The sequence below is a fragment of the Hirundo rustica genome, chromosome 6 (genome assembly GCF_015227805.2).
Source record: "Hirundo rustica isolate bHirRus1 chromosome 6, bHirRus1.pri.v3, whole genome shotgun sequence".
NCBI lineage: Eukaryota > Metazoa > Chordata > Aves > Passeriformes > Hirundinidae > Hirundo > Hirundo rustica.
This window is the reverse complement of record NC_053455.1, coordinates 48,894,268-48,908,853: the sequence shown is the minus strand read 5'-3', so window position 1 is coordinate 48,908,853 and position 14,586 is coordinate 48,894,268. Positions and strand designations below refer to the sequence as shown.

Sequence of the window (14,586 nt, the reverse complement as noted above, 5' to 3'; positions counted from 1 at the left end):
GCACACTACAGGCTTGCCCTCAGGGAAGAATTTTGGTGAGGATTAAGTGAAAATCCCAACCAACTTGAAGGCAGCTGGACTCATGACAACTTCTCCACACCTTGCAGATAATGGCAGAAATCACAACAAATATAGGTGAACTTAAAGTTACCTGCCCTAGCAAGTGTTTCAGGGGCTTATTTAATGGGTAGAGAAGGGCTGCGGTGACTCTTGAGTAGTAGGGGCCGCTTAGGTTGTGTGAGCTGTTTATAGCTTTTCATGTGTTTATCATGATTTTCTTTGCAGGAAAGAGCAAAAATGGATGGTGACTTCTCCTTCTAGCACCATGCTCTACTCCTATCTAGATACAGTGCATTCTGCTTTATGTCCCATTGAGCTCACTAGAAAAAAATCAGCTACCTCTACTGGCATTGGGTACATGGATATCAGTGATGCAGGGTGAAGCCTTGTAGTCCATGTGTGGGCTGGAGTTGACTGGAGGCAGTCAGTGAGAGAAACTGTGCCCTGGTCCAAGCTGAGCTTGCAGCTTGGGATGAATTCAGGCTTTTTCATTACTATCCAGGAGACCTTTTCAAGTAATGAGTTGCTGCTTTTTAGTGCTGGAAGCCATCTTCTTGTGTAGTACGAGGAATATCAGAGCTAGTGATCCTTGTCTCATTTCAGCCTCTGCGCACATTAAAGAGAAAAAGGATCTGGCTTTTTCTGTGAAGGGTGGGGTAGTAAAGCCCTTCAGGCACGTGATTTAATGCTTCTGGTTTCAGAAGCATGAGTCTCGGCTTCATGTCGTATTTTGCACCAAAGCTTCAGCTGTACATGGGTGATTCAGACTTTAGTGATGCAAGTCAGACTCATGTTGGTCACATTATTCCCTCATGTGATTTTTGGTTTCAGAAATTTTGGGTACCTTTTAACTCTGCTATCCCTCTTCCCATGGAGATAAAGGAGGTGTGAAGGCTGCTTGGCTTCCTGTTCTTGGTCCAGTGCTGAACCGTGGGACTCGCACAGTGGAGGCGAGAGGCAGCAGCAGTTAAATGCGCGTGGCTGGGTCGTTTTCTGCCGTGATGCTTTACCAGACACTCTGCTGCCCGTAAAGTCAAGCCTCCCCCGAAGGGTAGGCAGGCTGAGGCCAGGGATGCAATGATGAACTGTGCTCCTCGTCTGGAGGAGCTTAGGGGTCCGTGCTTGCCATGGGATTGATTTTTCGCCCTGGATGCACAGGCGACTGTGGGAGCGTGCCCAGCTGCGCGTCAGGGCTGCATATTGCATGGGCGCCTTTGAGCCACGGCGTCGGCGTGTGCCTGGATGCTGAGACAAAGTGCTCCTGCGGCTGCAGGGCTTCAGCGCGGTGATTTCTCCAGGTTGGCTTTTCTCCAGTATCTTGCGCGTGGCGTCAGTGAACCCCAGGGATGGGCTGCTGTTTGCTGGCCGGGGGGTCCGCCTGATCCTTGTTTAAGGGGTTGGTGGTTTTGCTTTATTTACTCTGCCTTGGCTTCAGGCTCTCCCTGTGCCGAGGAGAAGACAGACACAAACTGCGGGGAGTGCGGGTGGAATAACAAACCGAAGGGAGCCGAGCTCCGGCCGGGAGAGGCCGGGACGCTCCCCGTGGGCGCTCCCGCGGGGACCGAGCACCGCGCCCGCTCCGCGCCGATCCCGCCCGGATTTTGCAGGTTTCCTTCTCCCCTACTCCCCCCCCCCCCCCCGTTATTTTTTCTCCCTCTTATTTTTCTTCTCCGTTCCCCCCCCGTCTTCCCTCCCTCTCTCCCTAGCGTGGTTGGATCAGTCTTTTGGTATTTCCTGCCGCCGCCTCCCCCGAGCAGTTGTCCGGCCCCGGCCCGGCGCTGCGCGCTTTCCGTGCGGCCGGGGGAGCGGCTCGGCGGGGCCCACGCGTGTCCCCGCTCCTGTCCCACGCGTGTTCCGGCCATGCGGCGGCGGCGGCGGGGCGCGGCGTGCTGAGCGCGGCACCGCGCGGGGGCTCAGCCGCCCCGGCCAGGTAAGAGGCGCCGGACATCCTCCTCCCCGCACCACCACCCCCCCCCCCCCCCCCAATGCCACGTCCTCCCCCGAAATCCCAAAGCCATCCTCCCCAAAATACCGTATGAAGGCAAATACCACCCTCTCCCCCCGCCCTGAATTATTCCAATACATCCATTCCTCCCCTCCCATGCTAGCTGTTCTCGTACCCCGCGCTGCTAGGCTTCCTGGTTTTTAGTAAAACGTGGTACCCCCAGAGTCGGCTTGCGAGCGGCGTGATTTCAGCGAGGGTCTGAGCGCTGGCAGCTCTGGGCGGGTAACCCTGCCGCCTCTGCCCGTGCTTTGTGCCCAGGTTCTGCGTCGCCGTTTCTACATGTGCCTTTTGGGGTTTGGCGACGGGAGCTGGGGGGTGGACCCGCTTGCCCCCCAAAATCTCGGCATGGAGGGCTGGGGGGCCAGCAAGCGGCCCGTGTGGCGTGTGGGATGGCATGCTGTCAGGGAGACCTGATTTCTTTAGACATGTGGGCATATCTGGTAGGTGGAACGCATTTTTAATGTACTTCTTTCAGCATGGCAAGGAACTAGTAAGGAGACTGGCACTGTTACTAATTGGCTACATTTAATTGACGATAGTAATTATCCTTTCCTATAGGCGCTTGTGCAGATACCATAGTGGAGACCATAGGCATCGCTACCTAAAAAACATATTTTGGAAACCTGTGTTTGGAAATGCTTTTAGCTTGCGCTAAGTGAAGCAAGACAGCATTCCTAGAAAAATAAACACATAAGCACATGGAACGATCTATCGGATCAGAAACCATATTTTTCAAGTGCTATGCAAACCTGAAGTGTTGCAGTGTAAAACAATTGTTTAACGTACGTGAGGGAGAAAGTTCTTTAAACTGTGTAGTCATCTCCTCACTTCATCCAGCTGCAGCAGTGTTTGTTGTCAAAATATTCCTTCCCCCTTTTTGCACTGATGTACTAGATAACGACAGTACTTAGCAATGTCTGTACAGCAGGGAACAGCCACTGCACTGGATGTGTCCCCAGCTGCCACCTTTCCTCCTTGGCAGCAAGTTTCTGAAAAGGCGTGAGCGGGGAGGGAGAGAGAGAAGCCTCAAGCCAGGCTCTGTGTGTGGTAGGTTCTCTTGCCCAAAGAGGACTCGGCTGGGCAGTTCCCGGTGGGATGGTAGGTGACCCTGGGAGTGTCCCCACCCTGGCTGGGCAAGGAGGGGGACAGTCCTGGGCCAAAAGGACTTGGGGCCGCAAGGGAGTCAGATTCAGCTCCAGGGGTTACTTTGTGGCGCTATTGATGGAGGGCAGCAGTTCTCTGACTTAAGGGAGAAAATGTAGGCCGCAGTCCTGCCCTCCTCTTATTTGGGTTTGAAGTGGACAATGTGAACCTAAGGAATGATTTAATCATAGTGATGCATGCATGACAGTAACTGAAAGGTGGATTTACTGCTGTAATCTTTTCATGGTGCTTAATTTAATTTTCATGTGCTTTATTGCAATACTGATTCATCAGGTGAGTGGGAGGAAGGCTTGTACAGTACAGGTGGTTCAGTTTCTATTGCTGGATTAGATATTTCTCAAGGTGCTTTCTTGGCCACAGCATGAGAAAAATGCCTCTGTGTCTGATACAGGGCTGTGGTTTGGAATCCAGGATATCTCTAGGGAAAGGCCATTCCTATAATCGGCAATGTGCAGTGTTTGAAATCAGTGTGCCATGCTCAGAGCAAAACCGAGACTCGACTAATTTTTATTATGTTCATAGATCATAAAAATTTCAGTTAAGCTAATCTGAATTGGGTTAGACTCACTTCATGTCCAAAGGAGCTGTTACTTGCTGGAGGCAATTGTGAGACTGTCAGCATTGCCACTGCTGAAGGGCTTTTAGTGATGGATCTGGGGCTGAGGAGGTAAAAATGAAACTGCCCTGAAGTGTGTCAGCAGGGCCCTGCTGCTTCTGAGCTGCAGAGCACAGACCTCCCTCTACAACTGCACAGATTTATGCTATTTGATCTCCTGTTTTATTTGGGGGGAAAAGCTGCATTTGGTGTTTTTTCTCCTGACCTCCCTGCCTTTGGAGTATTAACAGTGCAGTGTTTTCTCAGGCAGAAATGCTGCTCCTCACACCTCCTCTCCTCAACATGATATGTCTCTGGCAGCACATTGTAGGTGTTTGTGCATGCCTGCTGTGGTTACTAAGGTAAAGGAAACAGAAGAAGCAGCTCAGGGAGTGGGAACAATCCAAATGCTAAGTACACACGAGTTTGGGCAGGAATGACAGTCACCTGCTCTGCCAGCATGTCTCAGTGTGGGTCTGGGCTTGCTCACTCCTCATGCAGGCTCCTGACTGTCACTGGTGTTTATGCTGTGCTTTAGAGCACCAGGCATCTTGAGACTGAGCAAACTCTTCCCATGTGCTGCTCAGCCCTTATTTTGGAGCTGTGTGGTTGTGGTGCATTTAATTGTACAGGGCCGTGTCTAAACAACAGGTTCTGCCTTCATCCCAGCTCCTCCCCACCACTGTGGCTCTTTCTGGTCATGCAGTGAAGGAGGAGGGAGACAACCATCCTGAAAAACACCCTTTTGAAAGGTAGCTGATGAACCTCTGTGGAGGACTAAGAAGTATTGTACCTGCCCAGATTTTCACATTTCTTAATTATTGGAATATACTTTCTCTGCTCTGTCAAGGGAGTGTTGTGCTTGCACCGGGCTCTAGGTACTGCATATGCTTCTGTGTAATACAAAAAGATCAAGGGACTAAAGGGGAATATTCTGCAAAATTGGAAGCAGCTAACAGCAGGCTAGTAAGAGTTACCTGTAAATGGTTTCTGCCATCACAGAAGGAGAGTGATATGAAAAGGGGATTAATTTTTTTTATAGGTTAGAATAGTCCAGCTGCTTGTGTGGTGGGTTTTAGTTTCTTTCAAGCTGCATAAAAACCATGGGCATATCCCTTGTTCTTTAGTCTCAGTTTTCTGTAGTGTTTGTAGAAGTACAGTTGAAATTGTGCCATTTTTTCCTTTACGCTCCTTTCAGCTTGAAGGGATTTATAGGTGTATAAATCAAAGTCTGAATTGAAAAGGCTCAGTTCTCCTCTTTGTTTAATAAACAGCCAGCTGTATACCTGGGCTTTCCTTTTGCAGTGTGTCACTGAGGTCTGTGCTCTATTCCAATATCAATAACTTTGCCGTGCTGGCAGTCTTCTTGATAGTAGTTTTTCTATGTGTTTTGTTAAACTCCATGCCAAGCTTCAACTTACTGGGAATTGACTGCAGGGCTGTATGAGTTTGAGTGTTTTGGCAACCCAGTTACCATTTGCATGATTATAGCATCGGTGAAAAATTAACCAGCTAAAGGCAAAAGAGAAATACTTAAAGGCAAAAGAGAAATCTGTAATAAACTGGGATGTGTGCAGTTTTCGGGTGGGGGGCGGGGGGTAGGTGGGGGGGGGGGGAAACTCATCATGGGGCTTGCCTGCTTCATCCTATCTAATCTGTCAGTGGATCAATCAATGTGAAATTCTACCCCCAAGGAATAATGCAATAGCTATTTTCTGTGTATTCCCAAACTGGAATGCTGCTTCATAGTCCTAAAGGTTGTGCTGTCCAAATCGATCAACGGAGGCCAAGATAAAAGCAGACTGGCTGCTTATCTATCAGATGATGCAGAGAGGCATCGAGGGGTGAAATGTCTCATTCTGTGTTGAGTGCAAAGCTTAAATGTGAGCTTGGTCCTTCTGTGTCCCAGCACTTCAGGCACAAAAGCAACGTCCTGATAGCTCTCCTTCAGTTTTCTGTAGGCAAAATCATGAGATTGCTCTGAAAGGCACTTTAATTTTCATGCCAATGCGTTTTGTTCCAGACAACTGTTGTAGTGTCATTGTTCCTTCCCACCTTCAGTGCGGCAGAGGCAGCTTGGCTTTTGTTACCTGTGTTGTTTGATGCCAGTTAAGAGTGCAAATCTTATGCTAGCGCTGCGTTGTTGAACTGATTTGCTCTTTTCTCAGGTTAAAATGGCTGTGAATTCTCTCCTCACAGCAATAAATTGCCATGTCCCAATGAGGAGAGGAAGGGAGTTCTGCTCCGTTGCATGGTTTGGGTAACTGTTGATCATTGTGAGTAATCTTGGCAGAATTAAAAGAACAATTTAAATTTCTTTTTTGTTATTGTTTTGATAGTTTTGCACTTTCTCTTTTTGGTATGACTTCAGCATCAGGAGAGAATCACTTTTATGTAGTAGGAGGTGACCAAGGCTTTTATACACTTTATCAAACATTGCACAGTTCATTTGGGGAGTTCTGTTGCTGGCTCATCTGTAAAATCCCTGAAATGTGAATGTGAAGTTGCCGCTGGAATTAACGCTCCATCAGGGTGGTTATTCTGGCAAGCTCCAGGCATGGATGCAAATAAATGAGATTTCCATTTTATAAGATGAATCTTTCTGTCTTTTCTTGCTGTGTTGCCTTGAAAAAGAACCTCGCGCACTGCTGCAAGCCTGACAGTTGCTGATGCAGTGAATTTTTTTTTGCCCTTACCTTACTAAGGGAAGTAATCTGCATTTGCAGGTCATTTTATGACCTTTTCTTTCATATGTGGGTCAAGGACAGTAAAGACAGTTCCGGTCTAAGCAGGTTTGTTGTGGTTTTTTTTTTTTTCTGTGGTGGTGGGGTTTTTTTGGTTTTGTTTGTTTGGTTGGTTGGTTGGTTTGGTTTGGTTTGGTTTGGTTTGGTTTGGTTTTTTGGTTTTTTTGGTAGATTTGTGAATCCTTACTTGGACTATGAAGGTTTTCAGTGAGCACTGAATGGACCATACTAATTACAGCATTAGTGCGCAAAGCAGTAATATAAACTGCCTTCCATGGAGCTGTTTGTTATTGTAATCTAGAGCAGGACACAGGTGTTAGATATGAAATGCACAGTGTTTGTATTTTTCATATTTTTCAGTTTTGTTTATAGTAAATTTTCTTCTTTCCATTTTAACATCTGTCATTTGCCCCAGCCTCCTTGTCCTGCTCTGCCTTTGTAACCTTTCTTATTGAAGAGGAGACAGAATGTAGATAATCATATATATTATTTTTTTGTTTTGTTTTAATTCAGGTTCAGTGGATGCAAAGAAAGCCCCATTTCTTGGCTGTTGTATGTGTTTTTTGGGGTTGTGGGGTTTTTTTGGTTTGGTTTGATTGTTATGGAGGGTTTTTTTACTGATGAATCACCCAGGCGTTGTTGCCTGTAATCAAACTGCTGTTACTGCCTGAATTTATCTCTGGCCTCCAGATCATGGGAGGTACCTTGGCATACCTGCAGTCATTTATTAATACCTGCCCTCATTTATTCTTGCACCTATGCATTGCAGTCGACTTGGGGAGCTCCACTTGTGGACCAGGCTGGAGGCTGCTTAAACCAGGCCTAGACTGTCAGGCTTCTAACCTAGTTTTTCCCAAGCTGGTGTTCAAGTTCTGGCTTGTGGAATCCCTCAGCATAGGTGCTGAAAGCTTTCTTTTTCCAGGAAGGTGAGGTGTGCTGAGAAGCTGGGAGGATCCCCTAGCCATGAGTATATCTGAGAAGTGTACTGCAGGGTTTCTCATTTCTGAGTACCCTGAGGAGGTACATGGCCAGGGTGTGTCAATATAAGCTTTCCATGCCTTTTTCGTCCTGTCTCTGCCTGGATTATATGTTCTTTGGTGTCAAGGTCTCTTATTGGAAATTCACACAATATTTAGAGCAGTATTGTCTTGGATTATGCTGGGCTATTCTGTAATATAAATTAAAATTATCTCATTATGTAAGCAAGATACTGAATAGCTTGTCCAAATGAGCTAAGACAGTAGGTGCAACAGTGCCAGTTTTATTCTCTTTGAACAGGTGCATCCCCATGAGGAAATAAAAGGTAGGTAGGTAGGGACCAAGTGAGAAACACTGAGCAACAACAGACTGTGACTCAGAAGCAATTTAACCACAATAATCCCCACAGCACTAAAGGTTCTTTTCCCCAGAAATGCACAGTATGCTGTTCTCTGCCATAAAGCTGTTGTCAACTGACATCATTGCGTTAGCATAAGACTTGCTGTTATCCACAAGATGCACAGTTAGCAGAGCACTTCCAGTGCTGGCTGCTAATTACTACTAATGTTCTCCCAATTGTTGAAAAACAATATATTAAAGATATTTTCTGCTTGATATTATATTCCTGATGGCTGGTGTGCTTATGGTTGTGTTAAAAATAATGCTTCTAATATCACTCCAAATACTACCAAGCCGGCATTTGATTTATTTAGGAGAACACAGAATGACCATTTACCAAATGCCTCTCTTGCATACCTGTTGTAGATGCTTTGTCTTTTTATTATTTTTTTTCAGAGTAGCAGTGTGGAAATTTATGGCTTTTATTTTTTGTTTATCGTGACCCTGTCAGAGTGTGTGTGTTTTCCCATTGACTTTATGGCAGCAAAGTGCTTTTTATCCTGTATGTCTCTTGGAGAAATCAGATTAATGATGCATCACTAGCCAGAGAGACTTTTGCTAAAAGCACACAAAGGCAATAATTTACCTTGTAATTTATAAAATGCAGATTTTCCCCCTCCTATTAAAAAAGGAAACTGTTGAGGTGAAGGGAAGTGAACAGAGAATTGGTGCTCAAGTCTCAGGTACTATCTCTGCAATGCAAGAGGGACATTACAGTACCATTAATGAGATTCTCCCATTTTCCCTTGGAGATGTGATATCAGATTTAGAAATAGAGGTTGAACAATTTTTCACAGAACATCTTACTTTTCTGCTCACAGAATAGCTACAAACCCTTATTGTTTAATAGCTAGCTTCACTTTTAACTGGTAGAGTTTCATAGAGGTAAGATAATAGCTCTGAAAAGGTAAGACTTTTTCTAGACACTGTTTAATTTACTGTAATTATATTAAGTGCTAAATTGAAAGAGGCTCTTCTAGTTAACATGAAGATAATGAATAGTTTTGTGTTATTACCATAGCCATGATGGGGGCAGGAAGAACTGATATAAGTTTTGCTCGAGACAGAAAGCAAAAAACCCCGCCATAGTGTGGTCCTTAATAATATATTTTCCCCTCTGTATCGTTGACTTGCAGGTTTTGCTAGAAGAGTTTTCTGCACTTTGTACCTCAGGGATGCAGCAGTTTATGAAAGGAATCGGTAGGCACTCCAAGTGAAAATGACTGTGGAAATAGAGTGAAGAACCAGATTGCACCCCCCAGCCTAGCCTGGAGCTACATAGGCAGGGGCACACACAGCAAATGCCATTGCAGCTCTGAAGGCACTGCGGTGTAGCATGGCTCCCCGGAGGCTCTGCTCCCTCCATGCATTGGCCACACTGCAGAGCAAGCCGTGGTTTGCTGCTCTTTTCTGCTTGGAGCAAGTGGCAACATCTCAAGTCCCCGGGCAGGTTGAGTGGGTGCACTCCAGCTCTCTGTGCCATCCACCAGCACCCGCCTCTGCTGCTCTCCCCATGTCAGAGCTGTGGCAGCTTGTGCTGTTGCTTCCCTCCATTGCCCTTGTCTGAGAGCCTGAGCAAATCACAGGGTGTGCAGAGTTGTATACCCCATGTAAAAACACACCAGCTCACTGTTAGGAGAATTAATCCACAAACACCAGAGGTTTATGTCCAAAAAGGAGACAGAGGAGTCCTTTTACTTTATTCGAATGAAGGGAGAGGCCATGGGGCATTTCCCCTGGGGTCTCTCAAATTTTTGGAGGATGCAACCTCCTTTTTATCCTAATTTCCCAGCCGCATTTCCCTCTCTCTTTCCCCATTGGCTGAAGTACTTGAGAGGTACAGACTTCCCAAAATTCCTAAAACCTCAGATTCCCCTTTTAATGTATAACCAACCCTAATTTTCAATTCTTATGGGATTTAAGGGGTCTTCCCCATTGTTACTTTCATCTTTCGATATCCAATTTAATTTATAAACAAACCGATAGTTTGTTTGTGAAGGCAAATATATATATATATATATATATATATATTTTAATTTTTTTTTTCCATTCATCAATCAGTAGAATCCTTCCCATTGTTTCTCTTATCTCTCAGTGCTAGTTTCATCCACTAGCAGACCCAGGGCTTGTTTGTAAAGACATATCTTGTCATTCCTCTCATCACTGTCTTGGCATATTTCATGCAACTGAGAATGGCATCTTTTATACCGCTTTTAACATGGAGCTGGTGTAAGCATACTCTTACTCTCCATGTGGGTAAAAGTGTTTTATCTCAGGCATGATTTCGTTGTCTCTTTGGAAGTTGAAGCTGTTAAGGGGAAAACCAAAGCATGTTTCCTTGTTTATTCACCTCTGTACCCTGAGGTCCAAGACACCACTTCTGTGCAGTGTTTCCCACACGGCCTTCTCTTGCTGTCCTGCTAGGACTGCTGCCAAGTTGATCTACAGGGCCTTGTCCCATACAAGCATTTGTCTCCTGGGAGTTGCACTCATGCTGTGCTCTTACCTCTCAAAGTCTATCAAGAACGCATGTGATTGTACTTGACACTTGCGATCTGGGCTAGATGTGAACCCCTGGGGAAAGGCAGTGCGTGAATTATTTAATCTCTTGAGCATTCCAGGCCCCTGTATAAAAAACATTATGCAATATGGGGCTTTTTCTTGCTTTAAGAGAAGGTCCGTGTCAGCCTTGCTTGAACTGGCAGAAGGCTGAGTATTTTGAGCACTAAACTTCATACCATTGTTCCAAATTCATTGGAGTGCGATTATGGGGGACCAGTGTAAGCAGTATTTGCCACCAGGTGGACCAGAAATATTCCTGATAAACCTTCTGTTTTCTTCCCTGCTCTCCCTCCTTCCCTTCTCCCATAATTTGGTTCTTCTGGATTGAGACAGGTTGAGGCAATGCAAGTAGGATAATTCTCTGGTTAGGGCATTTGGCTTTGAAATCAGGAGATCAGTGTAGTTCTTTCTTCCATCAGAGGCCTCCTGTAGCTGTGGGGAGATTGCTTGCACCTCTGTGCCTCTCTCTGCACTGGAAAAATAACAAAGTAAGTTTTGCGGTTGGTTTTATTTATTTTCCTGTGTTGGCCTACAGGGCTCTGTTATGAGGGCAGGGAGAGGGTCTGATCTCTTCTTGGGGTTATTTGGTGTTGTCTGCTGGCCCAGTTCCAGCCTGAGTATACCTGTTTACTCTCTGGATAAAGTTACTAGGGAAGTCTTCAGGTACATATTTTTTCTTTCTTTTTTTATTCACTACTATTCTTTTGTCATGCTTTCTCTTTTCACTTAACATCAAAATTAAATGGTGAGTTAAGTAGTGTAGCTTTTAATAATGTGTAGAGAATGAGCTGAGCTGCACACATAGATGGTGCCCGTAGGAAGCCTGGAATTATCCCGTAGTGTTTTTAATGGGCAGTCCTACTGCGCTGTGAGCTGTTGGCTCAGTGAGGCTGTCTTAGATGAGCTGCAGATTAGAGTCCCAGTACTGTAAATATCTGTGCCGTTTAGCTTTGAGTACCAGGAAATGAAACGGCATGAGAAATAATAAAAAGGTTTATTTTACTGAAGTCAGTAAAACAGTATTTTCTTCAGGCTGATTTGGAAGTGGACCTTAGAAGAGTTAAGTGGAGAAGAAATGCGGTGTTTTGGGGCTAGAAATGTTTAACAGTCTGGCTGCTCTGCTGCTTGATTACAACTCAGTGAGGTGCAGGGCTCAGGCATCTGGAGAAAGCTGGCATGGTGATCTCCTAAGGTGCTTATCTGGTGAGAAAGTGGGCTCAGGTAGGAAGGTTGGAGTTTGCTTTCTGGACAATGCAGCTTTTCTTTGCATCTTGGATTTTAAAGCCAGCTGTATCAGTCCTGTTGATCTCATTTGACTTTGCATCTGCAAGGATTTTAGCCTGAGATTCTTACATCTGGTAATTTCTGATTGAACTACTGTGTTTTCCTTAAGCAGGTAGTGCATTTTAATTATTGGTGGTGATTCTTTTGTCCTCTTCAGAAATGTGTGTAAATGGTAGTTTTCTTTACAGTAAAAGATATGTGCTTTCTCTCTAATCTGGCATTTTTCTACCTTCCTTTTTCTGACATCTTTTCCCTCTAAGTGATTGCAGGCTGTGATCAGGTGATCCCTTAAATGTTTTTGATTAGTTAAGGAGGTTGAACATCTTAAGTCTCATTGCAGCTGATTTAAGACTTGGAGACAGCCTTATGGTTTTTTGCTGGGTCCTTTCCAATTTTTCATGCTGCCGTATTTCAGGTAAGGATGAAGATTTCATGTGTTATGTCAGCAGTGATCTTGCAGCTGTCAAAGGCAGTAGTAAGGGTGAATTCTGACTCTTGCTCTTTTTGTTCTTTTCCCCCCTTGTTTATGCTTCCAGGAATTGAGCAAGCCCTGTTCACCCACAGTATTGCACTTGGCATTCAGACTCTGTTAGTTATCTATAATTCTTTATAAATCAGAGCTGTTTTGGAAAGCTAAGGTTTGTGTCTGGACAGGGAGGAGGAGGCATTTTGGACTGGTATGTCGCAACACGGTTATTTATCATGGATTCTGCTCTCTGCACTTCAATAATCTGCTGACATTTTGCCAGTAATAAAAAGGTCAAGGAAAAAAGTTGCTTCCTACAAATCATGGCATCTGATTGTTCTCATTATTAAGCAGAGCATGGTTTCCTTGGAACAAAATTTCAGCCATCCCCAGCTTTGTAAACGATGAATTGCCAGCTAGTACAAATGCATAAAAATGAAAAAGCAGCTTTCTTTTGATGTTGCTGGTCCCTATTCCAGTGTTTTGTCCTTTCCTGAAGCAGGGTATGGGGAAGATGCAAGAAAGAACTGTCCCCTGGATGTTAAATACACTAGCAGAAAGAAATTATGAGAAGTTGATACTTGAAAAATGAGACATTAAGTTGATTTAAAAGTCTAAAATAATCTCTATAGTCTAGGGTTCACAAAATATTACATATTCTTAATTTTTTAGGAATGACTTTCCATGTCATCTGTTAAGAATGCTCTATTATGTCCAAAGCACACAAAGCACAGCAATTCAGTTAAACACAACATTTAATTTTTTTTTTTTTTTTTCCCCCTAAAAACTTCCGTATTCATTTTTGTCTCTGAGGTGCCTTAGCTTGAAACTGCAGTGCTATTGTTTCTTATAACCCCAAGTGATTCTTTCTGATATGGAGATCACTCTGTTAGAGGCAGGGCTCTGGCTTAAATATAACAGTAGTGGTTGGGCAGTGGATAAGCATCGGCAGTCAGGCTGGAGATGCTTGGACACCATACATGATGGGGAGCTTGGGTGGGTATGAGGGAGCTCAGAGGGAAAAGGTTACTCTGTGGGGGCAGGCTGATGAGTGTTAGTGCTGTCAATTAGGATAGTTTGTTAGTTTGCACAAGAAGCAGCAGAGCTAGTCTATTTTCAGAAAATGAACAAAAGTGTCTTGCAAAGGAGTACTGGCTTGTTTCTCTTGCAGCAGGGTGTTTGCTGCTATTTCCCTGAAGCATCTCTGTAGAGACCTAAGAATGCACATCTAAAAAAGCTGAATTATAACAATTATGTGGCCATGGTGGACAGAGGAATTGTGTACTGCAGTTCTTATTGTCAAATTCAAAAGTAATTTGACTGTAAATCCTTTCAAAGAAGGGAGTGTAGAAAGGTGTGTATCAGGGGATACAGCTTTTGTAGTCTCCGGCAGATAGAATCAGGTTTTTTAGGTTTTTACAGTGTCGTTACATGAAAGTCCAGTAAGCAGAAGCTGCGTATTTATCTACTCAGAAATTCAACATTGCTATTAATTGGTGTTGGAAACAAGCCAAATCCACTTGAAATAGATTTATTTTAAAAAAATGCTGGTTTGCCATTTGAATTACTTCAGCCAAAGCATTCCTGGGCAACTTGGTGTGTTTTACTTTTTTTACAGAGCATTATATATGCTGGTCCTGGCCCTGGTCGATGAGTTGTACAATGCTGAAATGTGCTGAAGCTGGAGCAACCCGCTAGCTGTGAGGGGGCTAAGGGTGCATTCCCAGCTTCCTGCTGCCCCAAGGAATATAGGGAGTCACATTCATGCCTCCTCTTCTAGTCTTTCATATTTAAATGTTTTAAAAGGTTGTGCAGGATAACATAGTGTTTTTCTGTACTTGCTTTGTATCAAATAGGCATGCTGCTCCTTTTCACCCTAAGCAGACTTCAGAGAAAGCCCCTGAAGATTTGTGTTTAGGACAAAAAGTACAAAATCCTGCCTTTCAAGTAACTTTCTTAGGATGGCTTACATCTGGAGGTCATTCTTTCCTCTCTGTGCTCATTTCTACTGTAGGAAAGGATGCAGAAGGTTTCCCTTGTGAAAGCATCTGGCACTGCTCTGTTTGGGTTTGTGTGCTCACCCTGCTGCTCTCTGGAGTGTGTCTCTCACAGAATACAGTCATTTCCGCTCCTAAATTCTGTATTTAACCAGCACTGGCAGGGTGAGAGATAAAGGTGGAAACTTTGAATGAGACTGGAGAAACGGTCCTAATTTTTGGAAGGTTTGAGTTTAACTGGAAGGGAGCAGGTGGGCAGGATGCACTGGGGCAAACACACAGTATAATGTGTGCATGCTACAGTCACATTTTCCTTACAATTCTGTTGGATT

The 14,586-nt window shown here is 44.6% G+C and overlaps 1 protein-coding gene across 3 annotated transcripts in view; it reads left to right on the top strand.

Annotated features, from left to right (window-relative positions):
- OSBPL5 (oxysterol binding protein like 5) overlaps nucleotides 1-14,586 on the top strand; it is a 192,665-nt gene that overhangs the window by 47,146 nt on the left and 130,933 nt on the right. The window contains exon 1 of one of the 3 annotated variants that reach the window (XM_040067126.2): nucleotides 1,206-1,358. The exons of 1 other annotated variant lie outside the window; for it this stretch is intronic. The gene's annotated coding sequence lies outside the window, so the exon portion shown is untranslated. Of the gene's footprint in view, nucleotides 1-1,205; nucleotides 1,359-1,935; nucleotides 1,991-14,586 lie in introns of those variants that run through there. One more of the 3 variants, XM_040067125.1, reaches the window with a different exon arrangement.